General features: G+C 38.7%; 2 pseudogenes; both read right to left on the bottom strand.

Moving 5' to 3' along the window:
- Window positions 1-7,357: 7,357 nt before the first annotated feature.
- Window positions 7,358-7,738, bottom strand: LOC118854769 (annotated as a pseudogene).
- A 1,884-nt stretch (window positions 7,739-9,622) lies between these two features.
- On the bottom strand, window positions 9,623-24,350 carry LOC118854768 (annotated as a pseudogene).
- Window positions 24,351-24,799: the final 449 nt, after the last annotated feature.

Below are 24,799 nucleotides of genomic sequence, written 5' to 3'. Positions count from 1 at the left end.
TTTTGAGAACAAGAGAAGAGAAGGTGGAGGGAGGGAGACTATCTAGGCCAATAGAGATTAGACTCTTGTTTTAGAGGACAGAATAAGGGCCAATGGAATGAATAATAATAGTCATAGTTACTCTAATTCCTTTGATGCTTTAAAAATCCAAACTGATCCACATCCCTTATCTTAAACCTGAGACACAACAATTCTTTGAGATTGGTAAGACAGTTATTATTGAGAGGCTTGCTTAGTGTCACATACCTCTTGGGTGTCAGAGACAGTATTTGAGCTTATGCCTTAATGCCTCCAAGTTCCATAATCTATGTACCAAGGGATACTCCCACTCTTCAGAAATGTGGTCCAAAATCATTCGGGTGCCCTCAGGAGATGGTGATTTCCCTACTGGAGGAAGACTTCAAATGGAGGCTAAGAGACTATTATTTTGCAATTCTAGAGACATCAGGGGTAGGCCTAAGTAAGGTTTGAGATCCGTACTTTAATATTCTACTTTTCCCCTGTAAAGAATCAATACAATCCCACCTCTCTACTCTGGGATGAGTAAGGATAAATATTTTCTTTGCTTCTTTGGGCTTTGAGATGAGAGTAGTTGAGTATGCAGAATCTTGCTTACGTTAAGACACTGGAGCACAACCTAAATTCAAGATTTGGGGCTATGGAAAATCAGACAATATCTCTTTAATTAAAACACACTTTAATTAAACCATACCAAATTTATCAAAGTATTTGCTCCAGTCTCCCCACCATTTTTTCCTAGTTTCTTTATCTGTTGTCCTCTCACTCTATAAAACAGTACATGGACTCTGCCAGAGGAGTCTTCTGTACAAACACAGGGAGAGGAGAGATGTGTGAGAATGGTACTATTTTCACAATGAAATGATTTTCCCAATTTAAAGGAGACCAGATGGCATCAAATGAGGGAAAAGTGGCCATGGAGTGGTTCTTTACAATTCTGGACTTCCTTTTTTCTCATTAATTCTAGTTTTCCTGGAAAATGGTTATCAGGGAGAAAAAGGACTGGGGGAAATATTTATGTTGTCTGTGGAAAAGAAAATGTAATGGGAATTGAGTTTGGAATAGAAGATTCATACTCTCATTTTTTTTTCTTTCTTCTGGGATGCAAAAGGCATAGTGGAAAGGTAGGTTTCTATTCTATGGCAAACTGATGTCAGACATGTGCAGTCTGTGAAGGAGTCTGGCTGGATGAAGGGGCTCATTGGCATCCATAGGACTAGAGCACACTGAGATATTTTTATCAAGATAAGTCCCTAAGATCTCTATACAACCTTTGTTACTGAGTGTGTATTGTTTGTAGGAATGATGAGCTACTTCTTCATAATCCAGTGGTTGTTTCACACAGATGGACCTTATACCCCATCTCTGGCATGGCAGAAATGCTGCTGACTTTCTGCAGTAAGTTACCCATGGTGACCTCAATTAACATTTAGGTATTCCCAGAAGCTCCCAGACATGTTTCAATGTGCTCTGTATTGGCTCTTTATTTCTTATTGATTTGAGTATATGTCAACTCGCCTCTGAGAGATTACAAACTCTTAGAAGACAGCATTCTCTGGAAGAACAGAAAAAACTGAATCCCTCTATGGGTCAGACATTTTAAAAATGCCCATGTGGAATGTTTATCATCTCTTCCTTTTTAATTTTTTTTAAAAAAACACTTACTTATTTTTAGTTTAAAATATTCAGTTCCTCCATCTCTGCCTTTTTACTTCTGTATTGCTAAGTAATTATGTTAATAGTATTATTTCTGGTACATGCTACCTAAAAAACTATTTCCCTATATCTTTCACTGCCTAGCATCCTGCTTGGTCAGAGTTTGTGCTTAAACAAAGATTGTTAAACATTCAGTGAATGCAATAAAACAAAAGGTCTAATACAAATATAATACTGGGAGCATCCTAAAGGTAATCCAACCCTATCATCCTCACTTTTAATGAGAATGAACTAGTAGTAAACTAAGTCACTCATCCAAGTGAATGTCAGAAATAGGACAACCTAGTGAGTTCTGGTATATTTCCAGGGGGTGAACAGTGTGACTGGAATCCCAGTGTGGGATTCTAGGGGTTAGGGAAACTTTCTCTTAAAGAGTAAACTCCAGGTTGTAGAACTCAAGGTGAATGATGCCTTTTCTTTTTTGTGCAGGGGAGATAACTCTGGATCCTGAAATAGCAAATCCTCATCTCATCGCGTCTAATGATTTGAAGAGTGTCGAATATGTTTCTGTCCCACAGGATGTGCCTGACAACCCAGAAAGATTTAATTTTGCTGTTTGTGTCTTGGCTACTCAGAGCTTCACTTCAGGGAAACACTACTGGGAAGTAGAAGTAGGGAATACATCAGGGTGGGCAATGGGCATCTTTAAAGAGTCAATCAGAAGGAGGGGCAATGTCTGCAACTTTTCTAGTGATAGATGTGCCCTTGTAGCCTGGGGATTTGAAAATTACTTTCTCTCCTGGTATTTGCATTATAAGTTTGTTTTTGTTGACCAACCTATTCATAAGGTAGGCATTTTTCTTGATTATGAAACAGGGCATGTGGCATTTTATAATGCTACAGATGGAACTTTGATCTACAGTCCTCCAAATGATGCTTCCCAAGGGTCTCTTTGCCCTTTCTTCTCTCTTCGCCTTACAACTGGGAAAAGCCCTTCTGGACCTCTATGTATCTGCCCCCGGAGCAACTAGCAGAATAGTGAAAAAGATGATGATGACTTAAATGAGATTTTTAAATACAAGCAACCAAAAACAATCCCACAAATCACTTTCCACCCATTAGAACTAATGTGGAGTATATTAAAGTTATGTATCATTATCTAAACCAATAGCAATAAATTCTAACTTACTTATACTGTGTATTTAAACTAGTGTGCCTCATTTTACATCAGTACATACTGTTGGACACCTCACTGATAAGTCACAAAAAGAACTGATGACACTCAATCTAGGCAAACTACACATGTGAAATGATTTTCTTATAGCCCTAGCAACTGGATATCTTATACAATTGATCTTGTATATGGATATTCAAAAACAAGTATGAATATATAAAATATGTGTGTATATGTGTGTCTATGTATGTCTATATATGTATATGTATATATGTAAAAATATCTAGATACATGTAACTGTGTATATACATGTATATGTAACTCCGGAACTTTCCCAAGGAATATTTATTTGAAAATTTATAAGAGATATCAAATTTACTCCTTCTAACACATGGAAACAGTTTTAAACTCTTCCTTTACAGGATGTTAGGCCCTAGGTAGGGAAAGAGACTTAGGATCATAGCTTAGTTCATTTTCCACAGAGCCACCCTCCCAATGGCAATTCTAAAACCTCCCACCAATTTGAGTCTTAGTACAGTTCCTTGAACAAAGTAAGTCCATAATAAATGTAGATCAATTGAGATAAATTGCTATATCCATGTACACATTTATATTTGTGTGTGAGTATATATATATATATATATAATATATGTATATATGTGTATGTATATATATATATACATATATAATTGTATGTTTATAGACAATATACTCTATATGACCCCTGTAAAATAGAATTGCATAAATCATTGGCACAAGACATTGTACATTTATGCAAAACTCCCTGATGATACTATCAATTTCCCAGTCTTTAAAGGAATTAGGGCCATACTTTGCCCCAATTGATTTTAATACAGTGGCATTTCATTGCTTAAAGAACTCAACACAACATAGTTCTTTACATTTGTCATTTGATGTTTCACTGGAACAAGCTTTTCCTACAAATATTTAGATCGCGACCCATCTATGCATGACCATTCTACATATTTTTGGAGGCTGGGCTCTGAAAAGAAGAATTTGTTTCTATGGCCATCCCGGAAACTTTTCCCACAATATAATACAGCTAGAGCTTTTAATTAATTGGAGAGGTGACCCAGGGTCACATCCTGGCCATGATTAAACATGAGAGGATGAATTTTATTCCACTTGTATAATGAGGAAGAAGAGGTTTATTGTATCAGCTTTTCTCTCAAGCCAACTTCCCCATTGTAATTAAAAAACTAAGAATAATTTTTAGACCTCACTTTTCCCATCGATTGCATATCATTTAAGTCATATTTGTGGATTATCAGGGACCTGAAAGTCTTTGTAGGTCTGGTTCTCTTTGGCTGATTAAGAAGTTTACATGGACATAGACTTCTGCCTATAGACCTGAGTTCTCTGAATTCCTGACACTCCTATACCTTTGATGTAATGCTTTTAACATCTTAAATTACTCTATAATAATGTAGCAGGATGTATACATGAGTTGGTTGTATAAGGTAAAGAGGAAAATGAATGACTCTCTTTGCATTGCTTTCAAATCTAACCATATGGAAGTCTCCAAAGTTTTCCCACCACCAAGCATGAACTACTTATTGCCCATGGCTCTATCTCATAAGAGCTTCTTTGTGAGCCTTTGTGGAAGAAAACAAGGGGACAAGGATGGGTAAACAACTTAGCCACACAGCGCCACCAAACATCCACACTATTTTTTGGTTCAAAGGAAAGGATTAAAAAAAAGGGACAAGATGCAATTTTCTCTCATGTAGTGCCTGAATCCACAGTCAAGATACAATTCCAGCTTTGTCCAATTTACTTTTATCTGTATGAAAGTGTCAGAGTCCTCATTGAGTCTATTTTCAGTTCCTATTAATAAAAGAAAAAAATATATATGAATCAGAGCAGCCATGATCAATCAAATTCATCTATTTGCCATTCAAACTAAATACAGCAAAGAATGGAACTTTATAAACCTTGGAACTGCAGCCCCTATTCTTGGGGACTGGAAAAGAAAGAAGGCAAAATGAGGGGAGAGGAAATCAAAACATCACCCTGCCATAATCTTGGGAACAAATATTCCTTCTACGTTTTGGACTTCTTCCTGGAATTCCAGGTACCATCACCCTCCTCTCCTGTGTCCTGGGCATACCTTATCTCTTGAGGCAATCTGTCAGTCTCTTTTGGGCCAGAGAAGAAAGTGACACTGTACCTTAAATGCACTACTGCTCTTTACAGGTTCTGGATCACAAAAATTACATTCTGAACAGAAAAAACTTTGTTCATTCCCTGATTGAATAGTTTCAATTATATTCAGTATATTGCCTGACAGGAACTATCAGGAATGTTGGACCTCATTGGAAATCCTTAAGTGAAAACTATATTGTCATGTGGAGGGTTGTGCAGGTAACTTTTTAACAATCAGTTCTTTAGAAAAAAAATAATTAAGTACCATGTTGAAAGTTTTTCATTTAATTTTCCTTGCTTTTTATCACAGGCATAATAGGTATCACATACCACTGAAGGGAAAGAGAGAGTTTAGAATTCAAGATAAGATGTAATGTAAAAAATAATAAATAAAATAAAAGCAGTTCTAGACATAGCAAACTAGCAGTTTGAAGGCTTGAATATAGAAGATGAAATGTTTTATAAGAGAATCACTAGTAGTCCATTTTAAAAGACATGGATTTTTCACTCATTCCATTAATCGTTTAACAAATATTAAGTAACTACTATATGCCAGTCACTGCACTACATGCTTGTAATACAAAGGGGAAAAAAAGAAAAGAAACAGCACCTTTCATCAAAGGGCTTCCATTTTATTGTTGGCAATACTTGCAGATATATAAGTGGATAAAGAAGCAATGCTAAACTAGATTTTCATAATCTGGCCCCAAGATGCTTTTCTTATGCCTTACATGGTAATTATTTCTTCTGACCACCATGTGAACACTTGCCCTGTGTGAGTTCTCAGTAAAAGAGTCTTTTTGGCAAGGGTACATTTTGCATTTGAACAACTGCCAGCCCATTGGAGTTGTGCTCTCTGAAGCAGAGATTGAATGCTTGGCAGGTTAGTTGATTAAAGAACTTCATGTACGATGCCTTATCCTGCCAGGTCATCTTTAGAATCTTCCTAGGACAATTCAAATGGAAGAGATTCAGTTTCCTGGCATGGTGCAGGTAGACTGTCCAGATTTCACAATCACACAACAACTAGGTCATCACTATGGCTGTGTAGACCTACACTTTGCTAATCAGTCTAATTGCCCTTCTCTCCCATACTTTCTTTTGGAGTTTCCCAAACAGTGAACTAGCTCTGGTAATGCATATATCAACTTCATTATCAATGTGTACATGTCTGGAAAGTACACTACCAGGGTAAGTGAAGTTATCCACAGCATTCAAAACTTCTCCATTTGCTGTAACTGATTGATCCACATATGCATATTGTGGTGTTGGCTGATGGAGAACCATTGCTTTTTTTTTGGTATTAATTGTCAGGCCAAAATTAGCACAAACAGCAAAGAATTGATCCATACATACTTGCATCTCTGCTTCTGAGGCTGCATTGAGTACCCAATCACCTGTAAACAGAAAATCATGCACCAACACTTCCTCCACTTTGATATTTGCTTGTACCTTTTTCAAGTTGAAGTATTTACCATCATTGAAAGCACTTGACAACATGGCTGAAAACATCATGCTAAAAAGCATGAGAGCAAGCACACAGCCTTGTTTCATTCCATCAGTGACTGGAAAAGCATGAGAGCATTGTCCATTATATCTAACCCAAGCAAGGATGCTATCATGAAATTGACATACAATGATCATGAACTTCTTTGGACAGCCAATGTTTACATAATTTCTCATAAGCACTCAATGAAATGAAATTCTGCTGATGTCACAACTGCTTCAAGCTAAATGAAAATTGATCCCCATGAAAATAGGGAGACCTCTAACAGATGGGATGGGTTTCTGTTTTACTTAATTTTAAATTCTTGAAATGAGAGGGAAGAAATAAGAAGGGAGTGCAGTTAGGAGTACATTTTCTATTAAAATATACAAGCTATTTCAAAACTCTAAGTGTAAAATTACAACAATATAATTGGACTTCATGTGAAGTAGCTAAAGAACACAAACTCTTAAATGAAATAATGAATTTGTCTGCTGGAAAGTTGATAAATTTCCAACCATTGACCCTCTTACCAAATAAATAAATAAAGGAAGGAAGGAATTAATAAATAAATCATATGTAGAATTTTGATATCTGAAATGTATCTTTTTTAAAATTAAGATTTTTTTTTATGTTTTAGTTTACAGCACTCAATTATGCATGTTTTTGAATTCCAGATTTTCTTCCCCTACCTCCCCTCCACCCTACCATCCAAAACAGCATGGAATCTGATATATCTTCTACATATACCTTTAAATTAAACTTATTTTTTTTTTTAGCTGCAAGGAGGGACAGTTTTATTCTTGGCCATATATAAGGCTTCACACTTATGTACACGGGGAGGACAAAGACACAGGCTATAACTTAGTCTTCTCATCTGGACTCTTGGTGGCAATTTTATCCTGAAGTTTTTTTCCATAAGCCTTTATTCAGTTCCTTAAATTCTTCCATGGTACCTGTAGCTAGTACAATCCTGCACTCTTCCACTGTCATTCCACTGAAGTTGGTGCTCTGGGATGTGGATATTTGTGTTTGTAATAGTTTGAATGAAGTCATGCTAAGCTCTCGTACATCTGGTCACAGGTCTCAGGCTCGACAATCTGGGTGTTCTCTCCCTGCCGAAAAGCCTGCGCCACCTGCCGCTGCAGGTAAGCGCCCAAATCTTGGCCCTGTTTGGTCTCCTCCAAAGACCATTCCTCACAGAGCTTGAGGAAACGCCGGTAACGGCTGGCTGCCATCTTGGGCCCCTTGCATTAAACTTATTTACACGATAGTCAAGTTGTAAAGAAGAATAATGACCAATGGAATGAATCATGAGAAAGAAGAAACAAAACCAAAAAAGAAAAAAATTAAAAAACGAGAGCCAAAAGTTTGCCTCAATTTGCATTCAGACTTCTTGGTTCTTTCTGTGGATGTAGATAGCTATTGCCATCATGAGTCTTTTGGAGTTGTCTTTGAACCTTGTATTACTGAGAAGAGTCAAGTCTATCGAAGTTAGTCATCACAGAATCAATATATCTGTGGTTGTGTACAATGTTCTCCTGGGTCTGCTCCATGCACTCAGCATTATATCATGTAGATCTTTCCAGGTAATAATGAAGTCTGTATCTTCCCCATTTCTTATAGTACAACAGTATATCACTACGTTAATATATGAGAACTTGTTTAGCCATTCCCCTATTGATGGGCATTTCCATGATTTCCAGTTCTTTGCTACCACAGAAAGAGCTGCTATAAATATTCTTTGTACACATGGGTCCCTTTCCCACTTGTGTGATCTTTTTGGAACACCGCCCCAGAAGTGGTATTGTTGGGTTAAAGGGTATGTACATTTTTATAGCCCTTTGGGCATAGTTCCAAATTGCTCTGCAGAATAGTTGGATGAGTTCACAACTCCACCAATGTGACAGTGTTCACATTTTCTCACATCCTCTCCAGCATTTATAATTTTCCTGTTTTGTCATCTTAGCCAATATTACAGGAGAGATATGGTACCTAAGAGTTATTTGGATTTTCATTCCTCTAATCAGCAGTGATTTAGAGCATTTTTTCATATGCCTATTGATATCTTTAATTTCTTTCTCTGAAAACTGCCTATGTCCTTTCACCATTTCTCAATTTGGAAATGACTTGTATTCCTATAAATTTGGCTCAGTTCCCTGTATATTTTAGAGATGAGGCTTTTATCAGAGACACTGGTTGTAAAGATTTTCCCCCAATTATCTGCTTCCTTCTTAAATTTTGTTGCATTGGCTTTTTTTATACAAAAACTTTTCAATTTAACATAATAAAAATTATCTATTTTGCATTTTGTAATGCTCTCTTTTTCTTGTTGTGCAATGAATTCTTCCCTTTCCCATAAATCTGATAGGTAAACTATTCCTTGATCTCCCAAAATGCTTATATTATCAGCCTTTACTTCTAAAACATGAACCCATTGTGACTTTATTTTGTTATACAGTATAAGATATTGATCTATGCCCAGTTTCTGCCCTAACATTGTCCAATTTTCCCAGCAGTTTTTGTGAAATAGTGAATTCTTAGCCCAGAAGCTGGATTTTTTAAGTTTATCAAAGAGCAGATTGCTCTAGTCATTGACTACTGTGTCTTGTGTACCTAATCTACTCCACTGCTCCACCACTCTGTTCCTTAGTCAGTACCAAGTAGTTTTGATGACTGCTGCTTTATATTAAAGTTTAGTATCTGTTATGGCTAGTCCACTTTCCCTACCATTTTTTTTTCATTAATTTCCTAGATATTCTGGACCTCTTGTTTTTCCAGATGAATTTTGTTATTATTTTATCCAGCTCTGTAAAATAATTTTGGTAGTTTGATTGGTATGGTGCTGAATAAGCAAATTAATTTAGGTAAAATTGTCATTTTTATTATATTAGCTCAGCTTAACCATGAGCCACTGATGTTTTTTTTTTTTTCCATTTCTTTAGATCTGACTTTATTCATATGCAAAGTGTCTCGTAATTGTGTTCCTATAGGCCTTGGGTTTGTCTTGGCAGGTAGACTCCCAAATGTTTTATAGTGTCTACAGTAACTGTATTATTTTTTTTTTCATTTCCATGACTGTATATTACACAGGCGGGAGGGATGGGCCCCGGGCCCAGAAGCTACATTCTTTTCAGAAGTTCATCATGGGCCAGGGCACAGTCTTGGGGTTGGTGCAGGGCTCTCAGGGGCATAGTCTCTACATGTCCAGTGGACTGCAGGTGCCCTTTGCACTGGGGGGCCTGCTTGCTGTCACCAGCAGCATCAGGCACCTTGGTGCTCTCCAAAGCTAGTTCTTCCTTCTCTGCCCAGGGGCACTTGGGCTCCCAAGGTGAGCAAGGGGCAGGGCTCAGTCTAGGGGTGATGTAGGCCAGGGGCTGGGAAGGGCTGGTGAGCTGTGTGGCCTGGGTCTGGCTAGACTTGGAGGGCCCCTCTCACTTGGACCCAGGTTGAAGGCTCAGTGTCCCTTGGGAAAAGAATGTATCCCAGCTGTGCCCACCCTCAGTGAGGGTTGGCACCTTCAGGGGCAGAGGCCAAAGCTGGATTGGGCCTGAGCTGCTCCCAGGGGCTTGCTTCAGTGTGGACTGGGTCAGTGGAGGGGGCTTCCTGACAGCCAAGGACAAAGTGCTGCCAGTGCTGGCTCAGGACAGGGCTAGGCCTGCCTGTCACCTTGGGGGAGTGTGGGCTTTGTGGACGTGGCACCCCAAAGACCCTCAGAACTCAAGGGACCCTGAGGAGAGCCCTGGGTACCAGGGGAACCAGTGAGTGCCTTGGCCCCTGGGGCCTGACTCTTGTCAGACACCAACTGTGTCACAGTGCCTGAAGCAGCTTCGTCAGCCACTGTCTTCATTGAGGTGCCAGGGGTGACTGAAGGCAGCTGAGCCCTGCCCCATGAGTCCTGGGGCATGCAGGGGTTTTCTTTGGCACTCTCTTGGGCCTGGTGAGCAGGCAGGAACTTGCCTATGTCCCCTCCTTCTGGGCTTGCCTGTGGCAGGTCCTGGTAGGGCTCCTGGCCTGGTCCATCCTGGCTATTCTCAGAGTCATCATCATCTGTGTCTTCCTCATCCTCTGAAATGTCCACCTCATGGATGACCTCCTGCTTCTGCAGGGCCTCCCAGCACTCAGCTCGGTCATGCCAGATAGTTGTCAGGCTGTGAGAGGCTGCTTTGGGGAGCAGAGCCTTTTCCCCCTGGGTCACTGGGCAGCACCAACTGCTTCTTGACCTCACAAGGGGCCAGGTCCAGGCTAGGCTTGTGGAAGGCAGACAACTGCTTCTCTGAGGCCCCCAGGGCTGCCCCCAGCTTCTCTGCTGACTGGACCCTCTTTAGGAGTGGGAGTATGGTGGCTCAGCACTTTTGGCCCTTGAGATCTGCTGGCCTGGGGGGGTGAGGAATGCAGCTTTCCTGGGAAGGCAGCAGGACTGCTGCTTAGGGAATGGCCAGGCAGAGAAGATGGAGAGCGCTGGGGAGATGTGGCCTGAGGAGTGGGCAATGGAGTATGTGCCAAGGGGGGACAGGGGGATGCTGCTTGCCAATTTGCTCTGGGATAAGCAGTACTGCCACTGCAGCTTGGGAGCCAGGCCATGGAGGGAGCTGGGAGGGATGTGGCCAGAGCTGGCTGGAGAATTGGACACACTGGAGCTGGGCAAGCTAATTTGGAAGGAATTTCCACCTACTGAATGCGAGGCTTTGGGGGCCCCTTGGTAGCCCTGGGTGGGAGAGTGTGGGGCCAGGTTGTGGCTGTGGCCATGATCATGTGTTGGAGAGCCAGGCCCGCTCTCTCCAGTGGACAGGGAGTGGCTGAGAGATGATAGGCTATGGCTTGTGCTCTGCAAAGATGCCTGCTTGGTGATCTTCCAAAACAAGGAGCCCCTCTTCCTCTCAGGTCCATCCTTGCCCCTGCTCTTTGTGTCTCTTTGGGCCATCTTGGACCTGTGGCTGCCCTTGTGTGCAGGGCCCACTCTGATTGATGTGTTGTCAGAGGGTGTTGTCGAGATGGAGGCCTTGTTTCTGCTCTTCAGGAAGAACTCTACCACCTCAGTGTGCACCAACCCATGCACAGGCTAGCCATTGACATACATGATGAGATCGCCCTCCTGAAGTCCTGCCTCACTGGCCAGACACTGGTCCTCCATGCACCAAACCATGTGTTGCATGGTGCAAACATCAGTGTCCCCCATATAGACACAGATGGTTCGCAAGGTAAAGCCATATTTCTTGGCAACTCATTGAATAATGATGGATGGCTTCAGGTTGCTGATGGCTGGAGAGAAGTCTCTGCTTCAGGATGAGTCCCTAGATGAAGGATTGGATGACTGGGAATGGGGGGACATTGGGCTGGCCAAGTGGGAGCATCCATGGTGGTCTGAGAGGATGAGAAGGGACAGGGCAGTGGCCGAGGCTTATTTGATGACTTTATTGGCAGGCCTGGGTGTGCACTTGTCTCCAGGCTCCCTGGAGAGCAACTGGTGGCATGCCCACCACATGGCCAGGTCACTGATAGCCTTGGGCATGGAGCTTTCCAGGCTGTCCTGGCTGTTCCAGCATCCTTGCTGGGCACAGATGCTCACAGGACTCCCACCTGGTTCCTTGTCCCCCTGGGCCTTGCGCTCTCTCAGCTGCTCGGTAACTTTAAATGGAATTTTTCTTTCTGTCTCTTGCTGTTGGGCTTTGTTAGTAATGTATAGGAACAATGAGGATTTTTGTGAGTTTGTTTTATAGCCTGCAACTTTGCTAAAGTTGTTTATTATTTCAATTATGTTTTTACTTGATTTTCTAGGATTCTCTAAGCAAATCATCATGTCATCTACAAAAAGTGATAATTTATTTTCTTCTTTGTCTATTGTACTTCTTGCAATTTCTTTTTCTTCTCTTACTGATACAGCTAACATTTCTAGTACCAAATTGAATAATAGGGGTGATAATGGACATCCTAATTTCACCACTGATCTTACTGGGAATGCATGTTGCTTATCCCCATTACATATAATGCTGGCTGATGATTTTATGTAGATGCTATTTATAATTTTAAGGAAGGTTCAACTTATTCCTATGTTTTCTAGTGTTTTTAATAGGAATGGGTCTTGTATTTTGTAAAAGGCTTTTTCTGCATCTATTCAGATTATCATATGCTTCCTACTAGTTTTGTTGTTGACATGATCAATTGTGCCGATAGTTTCCCTAATGTTGAACTAGCCTTCCATTCCTGGAATAAATCCTACCTGGTCATAGCGTATTATTCTCATGATAAGTTGCTGCAATCTTTTTGCCAATATTTTCTCTACAATTTTTGCATCAATATTCATTAGGGAAATTGGTCTGTAATTTTCTTTTTCTGTTTTGACTCTTCTTCGCTTGGGTATTAGTACCATATTTGTGTCATAAAAAGAATTTGGTATGACTCTTTCTTCACCTACTTTCCCAAATAGTCCATAAAGTATAGGAATTAATTGTTCTTTAAATGTTTGATAAAATTTACGTTGAAAACCATGTGGCCCTGGAGATTTTTGCCTAGGGAGTTCATTGATGGCTTGCTCAATTTATTTTTCTGAGATGGGGTTATTTAGGTACTTTACTTCCTCTTCTGTTAACCTGGCCAATTATATTTTTGGAAATATTCATCCTTTTCTCTAAGGTTGTCAAATTTATGGGCATACAATTGGGCAAAACAATTCCCAATTGTTGTTTTATTCCTCTTCGTTGGAGTCGAATTCACTCTTTTCATTTTTTCATACCGGTATTTGGTTTTCTTCTTTCTTTTTTTAAGCAAATTGACTAAAAGATTATGAATTTTATTTTTTTTTCATAAAACCAGCTCTTAGTTTTATTTATTAATTTAATAGTTTTCCAGATTTCAGTTTTACTAATATCCCCTTTGATTTTCAGTATTTCTAATTTGGTATTTAATTGGGGATTTTCCATTTTTCTTTTTCTAGCTTTTTCAGTTGCATGCCCAATTTCATTGATCTCCTTTTTGTCTATTTTATTCATGTAGGCATTTAGGGATATAAAACTTCCCCTAAGAACTGCTTTTGCTGCGTCCCAAAAGGTTTGGCATGTTGTTGTCTCATTATTGTCATTCTCATGAATGAAGTTATTAATTGTTTCTCTGATTCTTCCTTGGCCCACTCATTAGTTGGGATTAGATTATTTAGTTTCCAATTAATTTTTAGTTTATTTTTCCATGGTCTTTTATTACAAATATTTTTTTTTATTGCATCATGATCTGAAAAATCTACTCCTGCCTTTCTGCACTGCATTATGAGGTTTTTATTCCCCAGTACATGGTCATTTTTTGAGAATGTGCCATGTACTGCTGAGAAAAAAAAGTATATTCTTTTTATCCACATTCAATTTTCATCAAAGGGTCTATCACATCTGCCTTTTCTAAAGTTCTGTTCACCTCCTTAACTTCTTTCTTGTTTATTTTGAGGTTAGATTTATCAAGTTCAGAGAGGGGTAGGTTGAGGTCCCCCAGTAGTATCATTTTGCTGTCTATTTCTTCCTGTAACTCCCTCAACTTTACCTCTAAGAAGTTTTATGCTATACCACTTGGTACATACATGTTAAATAATGATATTGCTTCATTATTTATGGTCTCTTTTAGCAGGATATGGTGCCTTTCCTTGTCTCTCTTAATTAGATTTATCTTCGCTTTTGCTTTGTCTGAGATTACAATTGCTAATCCTCCCTTTTTTTTACTTTAGTTGAAGCACAATATATTCTACTCCAGCCTTTGACCTTTAGCCTGTGTGTATCCCCTATTTCAAATGTGTTTCTTGTAAACAACATATTGTAGAATTATGATTTTTAATCCATTCTGTTTTCTGCTTCTGTTTTATGGGAGAGTTCATCTCATTCACATTCACAGTTATGATTATTATGTGTGTCTTTTTCTCCATCTGATTTCCCCCCTGTTTGTGCTTTAATTTCCCCCTTCTCCCTTCAGCTCCTCAAAAGAGTTTTGCTTTTGACCATTGACTTCCTCAGTTTACCCTCCCTCTTGATACCCCTCCCTTATCTTACTGTTTTCCCCTTGCTACTTCTCACTCCTTTCTGACCACACCTCTCCCTCTTCTTTCCCCTTTCCCGTTCTACTGACTTTAGGACAAGTTTGATTTCTACACTTATCAGAGTATGTTATTCCCTTCTTAAACCAAATCCAAAGAGAGTAAAGCTCAAATACTGCTCTTCTCCCTCCTTTCATTCCCTCTACTGTAATGTGTATTTGTGCCTCTTCATGTGATGTAATTTACCCTTTTCTACTACCCCCTTGCCAGTTTTCCCAGAATCATCCCTTTATATTTCTTAAGTTTTTTTTATCAGTTTTTTTATCAGTTATTTTAGTGACACCCAGAGTCTATGAATATTCCTTTCAATTGTCATAACTGTACTTTTCTCAAGAATGACATATATATGTATATTATATATAACATATATAAAATTATATAATCACATATAAGGATGTAAATAAATTGTCTTATTGATTAACAAGGATTTTTTTCCAGTTTGCCTTTTTATGTACCTTGAATTTTGTATTCGAAGATGAAATTTTCCATTGAGCTCTGGCTTTTTCATCAGGAAGTTCTGGAATTCTCTTATTTCTTTGAATGTCCATCTCCTTGCCTGAAAAAAAAATATGCTCAATTTTGCTTGGTAGTTGATCCTTGGTTGTATTCCGAGCTCCTTTGCCTTTAAGAATATCATATTCCATTTTCTCCTGTCTTTTAAGGTAGAAGCTAAAAGGTTCTGTAGGATCCTTACTGTAATTCCACAATATTTGAATTGTTTCTTTCTGGCTGCTTGCAGTATTTTCACCTTGGCCTGATAATTCTGGAATTTGTCTATAATACTTCTTGGAGTTTTCAATTTGGGATCTGCTTCAGTGGGTGATGGGTGGATTCTTTCAATGTCTATTCTACCCTCTGGTTCTAGGACCTTGGGGCAGTTGATGATTTCTTGGAAGATACGATCTGGCCTCTTTTTTCTTTGTGGCCTTCTGGTAAATCAATAATTCTTAGATTGTCTCTCCTGGATCCATTTTCCTGGTGAGATGTTTTCCAATCAGATATTTCACATTTTCTTCTACTTTTTTTTTCATTGTTTAGATTTTATTTGACCGATTCTTGATGTCTCATAGAGTCATTAGCTTCTACTTGCCCAATTCCAATTGTTAATGTATTGTATTCTTCCTTTAGATTCTTTATCTCCTTCTCCATTTGGTTGACTTTTCTTTTTTTAAATTTTTATGTATTTAATATTTTTAGTTTTCAGCATTGATTTCCACAAGACTTTGAATTACAAATTTTCTCCCCATTTTTACCCTCCTCCCACTCCAAGATGACATATATTCTGCTTGCCCCATTCCCCAGTCAGTCCTCCCTTCTGTCACCCCACTTCCCCTCATCCCCTTTTCCCTTACATTCTTGTAGGTCAGGATAGATTTCTATGCCCCATTGCCTGTATATCTTATTTCCAAGCTGTACGCAAAAACTTTTTTTTGAACATCTGCTTTTAAAACTTTGAGTTCAAAATTGTCTCCCCTATGCCCTCCCCATCCACCCTCCCTAAGAAGGTAAGGAATTCAACATAGGCCACATGTGTATCATTATGCAAAACCTTCCACAATACTCATGTTGTGAAAGACTTTATTTTGCTCCTTCCTATCCTATCCCCCTTTACTCAATTTTCTCCCTTCACCCTGTCCCTTTTCAAAAGTGTTTGCTTTTGTTTACCTCCTCCCCCATCAGCCCTCCCTTCTATCATCCCCCTTTTTTATCTCCTTCCTCCTTTTTTCCTCTGGGGTAAGATACCCAATTGAGTGTGCATGTTATTTCCTCCTCAGGTCAAATCTGATGAGAGCAAGATTCATTCATTCCCCCTCACCTGCCCTCTCTTCCCTCCCAACAGAACTACTTTTTCTTGCTACTTTTATGTGAGATAATTTACCCCATTTTATCTCTCCTTTTCTCCCTTTCTCAATATATTACTCTCTCATACCTTAATTTGATATTATTTTTTAGATATCATCCCTTCATTTTCAACTCAGCCTGTGCCCCATGTCTATATATGTGGATGTGTGTGTGGATGTGTGTGTGTGCGTGTATTCCCTTTAGCTGCCCTAATACTGAGGTCTCAAGAATTATACACATCATCTTTCCCTGTAGGAATGTAAACAAAACCGTTCAGATTTAGTAAGTCCCTTATGAATTCTGTTTCTTGTTTACCTTTCCATGCTTGTCTTGATTCTTGTGTTTGAAAGTCAAATTTTCTATTCAGCTCTGGTCTTTTCACTGAGAAAGCTTGAAAGACCTCTATTTTATTGAAATGCCTTGGAGCATGATACTCAGTTTTGCTGGGTAGGTGATTCTTGGTTTTATTCCTAGGTCCACTGACCTCCGGAATATCATATTCGAAGTCCTGCGATCCTTTGAGGTAGAAGCTGCTAGATCTTGTGTAATCCTAATTGTGTTTCCACAATACTCAAATAATTTCTTTCTGGCTGCTTGCAGTATTTTCTCCTTGACCAGGGAGCTCTGGAATTTGGCAACAATATTCCTAGGAGTTTTCTTTTTGGGATCTTTTTGAGGAGGTGATCTCTGGATTCTTTCAATTTCTATTTTACCCTCTAGCTCTAGAATATCAGGGCACTTCTCCTTGATAATTTCTTGAAAGATGATATTGAGGCTCTTTTTTGATCGTGGCTTTCAGGTAGTCCAATCATTTTTAAATTATCTTTCCTGGCTCTATTTTCAGGTCAGTGGTTTTTCCAATGAGATATTTCAGATTGCCTTTCATTTTTTCATTCCTTTGGTTCTGTTTTATGATATCTTGATTTCTCATAAAGTCACTAGCTTCCACTTGCTCCAATCTAATTTTTAAGGTAGTATTTTCTTCAGTGGTCTTTTGGGCCTCCTTTTCAATTTAGCTAACTCTACCTTTCAAGGCATTCTTCTCCTCATCATTTTTTTGGGGCTCTTTTGCCATTTGAGTTAGTCTATTTTTAAGGTGTTATTTTCTTCAGCATTTTTTGGGTCTCCTTAGCAAATCATTGACTTATTTTTCATGGCTTTCTCACATCACTCTCATTTCTCTTCCCAATTTTTCCTCTCCTTCTCTCACTTGCTTTTCCAATCCTTTCTGAGCTCTTCCATGCCCTGAGACTAGTTCATGTTTTTCTTGGAGGCTTTTGATGTAGGTTCTTTGACTTTGTTAACTTCTTCTGCTTGTATGTTTTGATCTTTTTTGTCACCAGAGAAAGATTCCAAAGTTTGAGCCTGAATCTGAGTCCATTTTCACTGCTGGGCCATGTTCCCAGCCAACTACTAGACCGTTGAGTTTTTCGTCTGGGTACGACTAGTTGTAAAGCAGACAGTACTTTGTCCCAGGCTGTGCTCTTGTTTTCAGAGCTATTTCTACAGTGCCAGCTCTGTCACACCAGTGCTCCTCCTCCCCCAAGAACCATCCACCAGACTACAACTCAGATCTAAACAGACTCTGCACTCCTGCTCTGATCTGCCACTTAATTCCTCCCACAATGTGGGCAGGGGCCAGAAACAACTGAAGCTGTAGCTCTGTATGGAGCCTCAGAGCTGCACCACCTCTGCCCTCCCCCCCCCCCCCCAGGAGTGGTGGCCCACAGTCAACTCTCTTCATTCTGTCTCCCATTTTTCCCCACTAAACTTCTGTGTTGTCTTTGGTGTTTGTGGGTTGAGAAGTCTGGTAAATGCCACAGCTCACTGATTCAGGGCACTATGCCTCTTTCACCTGGCTCCCAGTCTGGTTGGTCTGAGGAAAGCCCAGGCTGGTCTCTGCTCTGCTCCAACAGGGTGTGATAGACCTTACCCAGTGACCATCCAGGCTATCCTGGGCTGGAGCCCTGCTTCCCTCTGGTATTTCGTGGGTTCTGCAGTTCTAGTATTTGTTCAGAATCATTTTTTATAGATGTTTGGAGCGTCCTGGTGGAGAGCTTTAGGCAAGTCCCTGATTCCCAGCTGCCATCTTGTCTCCACCCCTCCTGATTTTACTTTTCAATGAGACATTTTCTCCACTTATATTCTGAATCTCCTTAACTATTTTGCCCATTCAATTTTTTAAAGATTTGTTTTCATCAGTGATTTTTTTTCCATTTTTTTCTTTTACCTTTCTAATTTGGTTTTTAAAGTCCTCCTTGAGTTCTTCCCAGAATGCTTTTTTGGGCTGTTGACCAGTTCACATTCCCTTTTGATGTTTCAGGTGTGAGTATAGTGTCCATGCTGTCCTCTTCTGAATTGGTATTTTTATCTTCCCTGTCTCCATAATAGGGATCAATGGTCTTTGGCCTTTTAGTGTGCTTTTTCATGGTGTATTTTTTTTCCTCCTGGCTTTTAAAGTAGTCTCTGCTTCTAGGCCTCAGGGGCCTCTTTCCCAAGCTTCTTGTATTGGGAACTGTGGGCCTGCTCTCTGGCTTTGTGTGCTATCACTTCTGGTTTTGTGAGGTGTAGGGGAGGGGTTGTCTAGGTGCTGGAAATCTCTTCCCAGTGAATGCTCTACAGCATGGGTGTTCTCATCTGTTGTCTGTGCTGCTGTCTGCCAGTTCACTTGGCTGTGCAAAGCATGTTTGGGGTCCTGGTGTTGAGGCTTGCTAACTCCAACCCTGGGGCTCAGTAAATCTCATTGTTCTGCTGAGGTGGGGCCTGCTGGGAAGCCTCTCTTCCTGTATTGGTGTCCTTCTACCACCATAAGGGCCCTCTTCCCAACTTCTCTCACTACTGAAGCCCCACTTCCGGCTCCTCCATTTCTCCTGTGGAAGTGTTCTCTGGGTAAGGAAGTGAGGGAGAGATGATTTACCTGGCCATCATGGCTACTGGAAGCTCAAGAAGGCAAGTTTCAAACCTTTAGGCTGTGGCGGGAGGCCTCTGGCTTATGTGCTCTTTGCTGGTATCTCCCATAGCTCCAACAGACTTCTGTCCTGAGCTGAGAGACCTGGAGCTCAAGTGTTATCATAGTCAGTACTTCTGCCCTGGGCCTGCTCCTGTTCCCATGTTTTGCTCACTCAGTGCTCTCCCAGATTGAAGCCCTGGCTTAGTTCCTCTGCCGTTCCCGGTTGGTGTGGTCTGATGACATTCTGCGTGCCTAGTGCTCTTGCCCCTCTCAATCTACTATTGGCTTCTAACTCTCTCAGATCTTCTCAGATTCACTGTTTTAGATGTATCTGACAAAATTCGCCAAAGAGCTCCAGTAGTTCCCTCCTTTCACAGTGCCATCTTGGCTGCCCATAATAAATGTCTTCTACGACATTCTATTATTCTCCTATTGAACCATCACTCTATATATTTTTGGTTTAACGAACAATAGTAGTTTAAACTCTGCTAAATGTCATTTCTCTTTAAGCTATTAGGGAAACATTTCTCTGCATATCAAGCATAAGAAACTCATAAAAGACTTTTCATTATAATGGATTTTTCACTTTAATGGGAGTTTTCCCATCAGACTTTGTCCATAAAGAGAAAAAAAATGTGTATTTCAAGAACTATGATATGGAAGAAGTGTTCAGCCTTTTTGGTTTGGCATCATTAGAATGTGAACCACTTGAAGATGGAGGCTGTATTTTGCTTTTCTTTGTATTCCAAGCACTTTGCTTGATATCTGCTTAGCATATAGTAGGTACTTAATTTTTACTTGTTGACTGACAAACTAGTGGGTAAGACTATGAGCCATGGGAAGGAAGGAAGGAAGAAAGGAGGGAGGGAGGGAGAGAGTAAAAAGGAAAGACTGTCTATTAAGTTCCAAGGACTGTGCTAAGCACTTTACAACTATTATCTCGTTTGATTCTCACAAAAACCTTGGAAGGTAGATACTATTAATATCCTTATTTGACAGTTGAGAAAAAATCTTTAGCCAACAGAGGTTAAGTGAATTCCACAGGGTCAAACATTTAATAAGCATTTGAGGCCAGATTTTACCTCTAACTTATTTTGAGCACACCATCCTATCTCCTGAGCCACCTCAGTTTAGTTGGTTGTGTTACTACACAGTAGATTACAGAGAGGTAGGCTTAGACTTGATAGAAAGTAAAATTTCTTAATTAGAATTCTTCAAATGTGAGTTGCCTTGGAGTCTTCAAGCAAAACTGAATAACCATTTTTCAGGAATATCATGAAAGGAATTCTTGACCAGGTATAGATTGGCTTAAATGACCACTGAGGTCCCTTCTCACTTCATACTTCTGCAATTGGACTGGAAAGACTGGAGAATATGCTCAGATTTCAGTATCTGAAATAGGCTTCACTGCAACAGTGGGAAGCTTGTCACATTGCCCTTGAAATGCTAACCAAGACATAGAAATCTGTTTAGAAATAAAAATGTGAAGAATATATTTTCCATATTAATAGAATAAATCAACGTGCTAGCAGCACACCCCCAGTTTGTTCCTCAGACTTAAACAGAAACAAAGTTTATGTTAAAACATAGAAAATGAATCATATGATATTAATTTCTATCTTCGCAAAGTATAAATGTGGTTTAAAAAATCTCCAAAATGGCTATCTGCATTTTCCTGTATCAACATTACTATTTTGAAGACATCACCTGGAAATATTTTGAATTTATTTAATACAAGTATCCTGTGTTTAAATTTATACTTTAAAATGGCAACTACTTGGGGTCTCTACCATCATTCTTTCCAAATCTAAAATTAAAACATTCTTTAAAATTGCTTTTTTTAATCAAAAATCTATCAATTAAATAAAATCTGTGTCTATTCATGTTTGGAGTTATTTATTTTTCCTCCATTTTTTTTGTTAGACTTTCACTATTCCCTTTCCTTATTTTTTCTATAAGTTGATTTTTTTTTTAAATTTGAAACTTTTTTTACTTCAATAATTAGCAGTGTCTCCAATAAATTCCTTGCCCTCAATGGAAGAGGTAGACTGTGATCTCTCTTTTTAATGTCACCACCTTGACATGACTTCAAAACAAATACTGTTATGTATGTTTAAGCTGAAGAAAATACTTTTGGCAAAGTTGGCAAATTGAATTAGATAGTACAGCATATAATAAAATAAAATAAGAAAAATCTTTAATGTTTTGGCTTTCACATTATAGATTATTATTTTTTCGGCTAATTATAATATATAACAGGCTGTATGGCATCATAGGCAGAAGTAAGGATGACCAGGGTTCAAGTCTTGCATTATGATACATGCTGGCCATGTAGTACTCTCAATAGCCTCAGACAGTTCTCTAAGACAACATATTGAAAGTTGGGTATTGATCTACATTGGTATGAATGAATATCAAAATGAATGGATGAATGGATGGATAACGGGATATATAAACCACTCCAAGCACTGTGCTAACCACTGTAGATACAAATAACAACAACAACAACAAGCTTTGACATCAATTGGCTTACATTTAGTATACAAAGGAGGGTGGCCAGGGAGGGGACAATAAGGTTTACAAGGTTACTGGAATGTCTAATAGGGATAATATATGTATATATACACATACACGTGTCTGTATATATATATGTATACATGTTTATGTGTATATACGTATGTATTTATGTACACATATATCTACACACACTCAACTTCTTCATATTCCTGTCATAAAGGGATGAAGAATTGGGAGTAATATGTTGCAAGGTAAGAATTCCATAAAGAAAAAGAAAGGATTTCTTTGATTCCCAAAAGAAGCTTTCTAAAACCTCATGGGAAAAAAGTATGTTTTGTTTTGTTTTCTCCCTCAGGCATAGGAGAAAGTTGAAGAATTCACCAATAAAATTGTGGTCGATATCAACATAGATGAACTTCAACCCCACCCCCACCCCCACCCCCGCCTTGAAGGATATTAGTTGACTTTGCTTCATTCTTTTATTGTTCATTTTAGGGACAGTTGAGTTTATCGGTCCCATATATTTCTTCTGTTGGTTCTCTCTACTCTCACTTCCTATCAAATGTATGTTATTCTGGCTTACCAGTTACTTTCCAAAGATTGAGATTTTTGTTTATCATTCTGGTTTATATAGTAAGAAAGTGTATTTATTACCTCTTGGCCCCTTCTGTTTTATTCTATAAGTAGTTTTATGTGCATACCAGGAATCCCCATGTCTCCTTTTAGAATCTATGTAGCTGCATGTAAATTTCTATGCTATGTATCCTGTGCTCCTGGACTCACATGTGGCTTTAATCACATTTGTAACTTGGGACCTGACAATTTATGGAAACCAACCATAGGATGGATGTTTTTTATTATTATTAATTGGACCTCTACAGTTTACACTTCACTTTGATTAAAAACCCCAACAGGCTGCAGCTGCTAGGCTAACAATTTGTTTCTTATATAGTGTGTGAATTCCAATTCTACTGAAAGGATTTGAAAGAGAAATTAAGTATTCTATTCCATATCACATTTGCTTTATTTGTTGTTGTCATTGTTCTAGTACTCTTTATTGAAACATTGGTGCTCTTATAAAGAAAAACAAAACAAAACTTGCTTCCAAAGGTTGCCTGCTATATTGCATAATGGTGTGGAATGAACAAAGATAAAAGAAATTTTGACCTCACCTATCCTTTAAAAAATTAAAATAAATGTTGTTGCCTTTTGTTGTTGTTGTTGTTTTAACATCATTAGATTTCCTAATATATCCTTTCCTACTTACTCTCCCAGAAAGCCATCTATTAAGGAAACAATAAAAAAGCGGAGGAAAAAAGAAAATTCAGCAAAATTCGTGTGTGTGTGTGTGTGTGTGTGTGTGTGTGTGTGTGTGCGTGTGTGTATTTAACAGTATGGTATGATATATAGTGTTCAGAGTACCAGGGTAGTTGTTATGCTTACTCATTTTATAGTTTTAGAAAAGTCTCTTAACCTCTCTAGACTCTAGTTATCTATAAAATGAGAATGTTAGGCTAGATAGCATCTGAGATCCTGCTCACCTCTCCAAAGAAGCTAGGCACACACTTTCCCTTGTATCTTTCCATCAGAGCAAAGTTTGGTTATGCAAACTTCATAATGTTCAGTTTATATTATGTAACTGTTGCTCTATCCATTTACATCATTCGAAAACTTGTTTAAATTTTATCCCTGGTGTTATTTGTTTCTCTTGGCACTTAATCTGATGAGCCTTCTGATACTTCTTTGTACTTGTATCCATTATTTCTTATGGTGAAAAAATATTCCACAGCTTGCATGTGCCATAACCAGTTTGCCTAATCAGTCACCATCAATGTTGTTTCTAATTACATGATAAAACAACAAAAAAGTGCTACTGTGAACATTTTGGCATGTATGTGGCCTTTCTTTTTATCATAGTACTCTTTGGCATATAGGCATAACAATGGAATGTCTGGATCAAAAAGTAGAGACATTTAATTCTCCCTTAGCATATCTCCATATTGCCTTCCAGTGGGGTTGACCTAATCCATTGCTCCACCAAAAGTATATTACCACAATGTTCATCAATACTGAGTATTTTGCTCTTCTGTCATCTATCCCAATCCACTGAATGTGAGGCAAAATCTCAGAGTTGTCCTTTTTGCCTTTCTCTTATTCTTACTGATTTGGAGCAACACTTCATATGGCTGTAAATAATTTGCAAGTCTTGTTAAAAGCATTTATTTCTGTCTAGCACTTAGCACAGTGCCTGGAACATAATAGTCACTTAATAAATGTTTATTGACTGTATTAAATACTTTTGACTGTAAGGATACTAGGGATTAGCTTTCGGTCCTACGTATTTATGTGATTTGCCTATAGGTATTTGGACATCAGACCTCTGAGGGATATTATTAATACATGCCACAATTGTCACATTCTAAATAAATTATCAAGAAACTGTGGTACTCTTTTCCTGTTTCTTTACCGTCATGCCTTTATTTACTCACATTTCTAGAACTTTGTCCAATAACAGTGGAGGAAAGAGGCATATTGTTTTCACTCCTGCATTTCTTGGCACAATTTACAATTCTTTATCATTTAGTATCATTTAGGTAGGCACTTTTAAGCTTATAAAAAGAACCCTACCTTTAGCATAAATAAGGATTATACTTTTTCAAATATGTATTCTACATGTTGGAATAGAATCAGGTGCTTTGGGATGTTTTTGTTTTTAAAATATTAAATATCTTTATTTTCCTAATGAGCTATCCTTGTAGCCTTGGTTTAAATTTAACTTAATAAAAATAAAAAAAATATTTGTAGTGAATTACTATAGTTTTTTGGGGGGATGTGGTTTTATTTTTTAAATTTGCATCAATATTAATTACTAATACTAGCCTATATTTCCTGTTCTCTGTGTTATTCTCCCATTCTTTAGAT

The sequence above is a fragment of the Trichosurus vulpecula genome, chromosome 6 (genome assembly GCF_011100635.1).
Source record: "Trichosurus vulpecula isolate mTriVul1 chromosome 6, mTriVul1.pri, whole genome shotgun sequence".
Lineage (NCBI taxonomy): Eukaryota > Metazoa > Chordata > Mammalia > Diprotodontia > Phalangeridae > Trichosurus > Trichosurus vulpecula.
The sequence above is the reverse complement of the archived record's forward strand: the minus strand, read 5'-3'. Positions and strand labels throughout refer to the sequence as shown.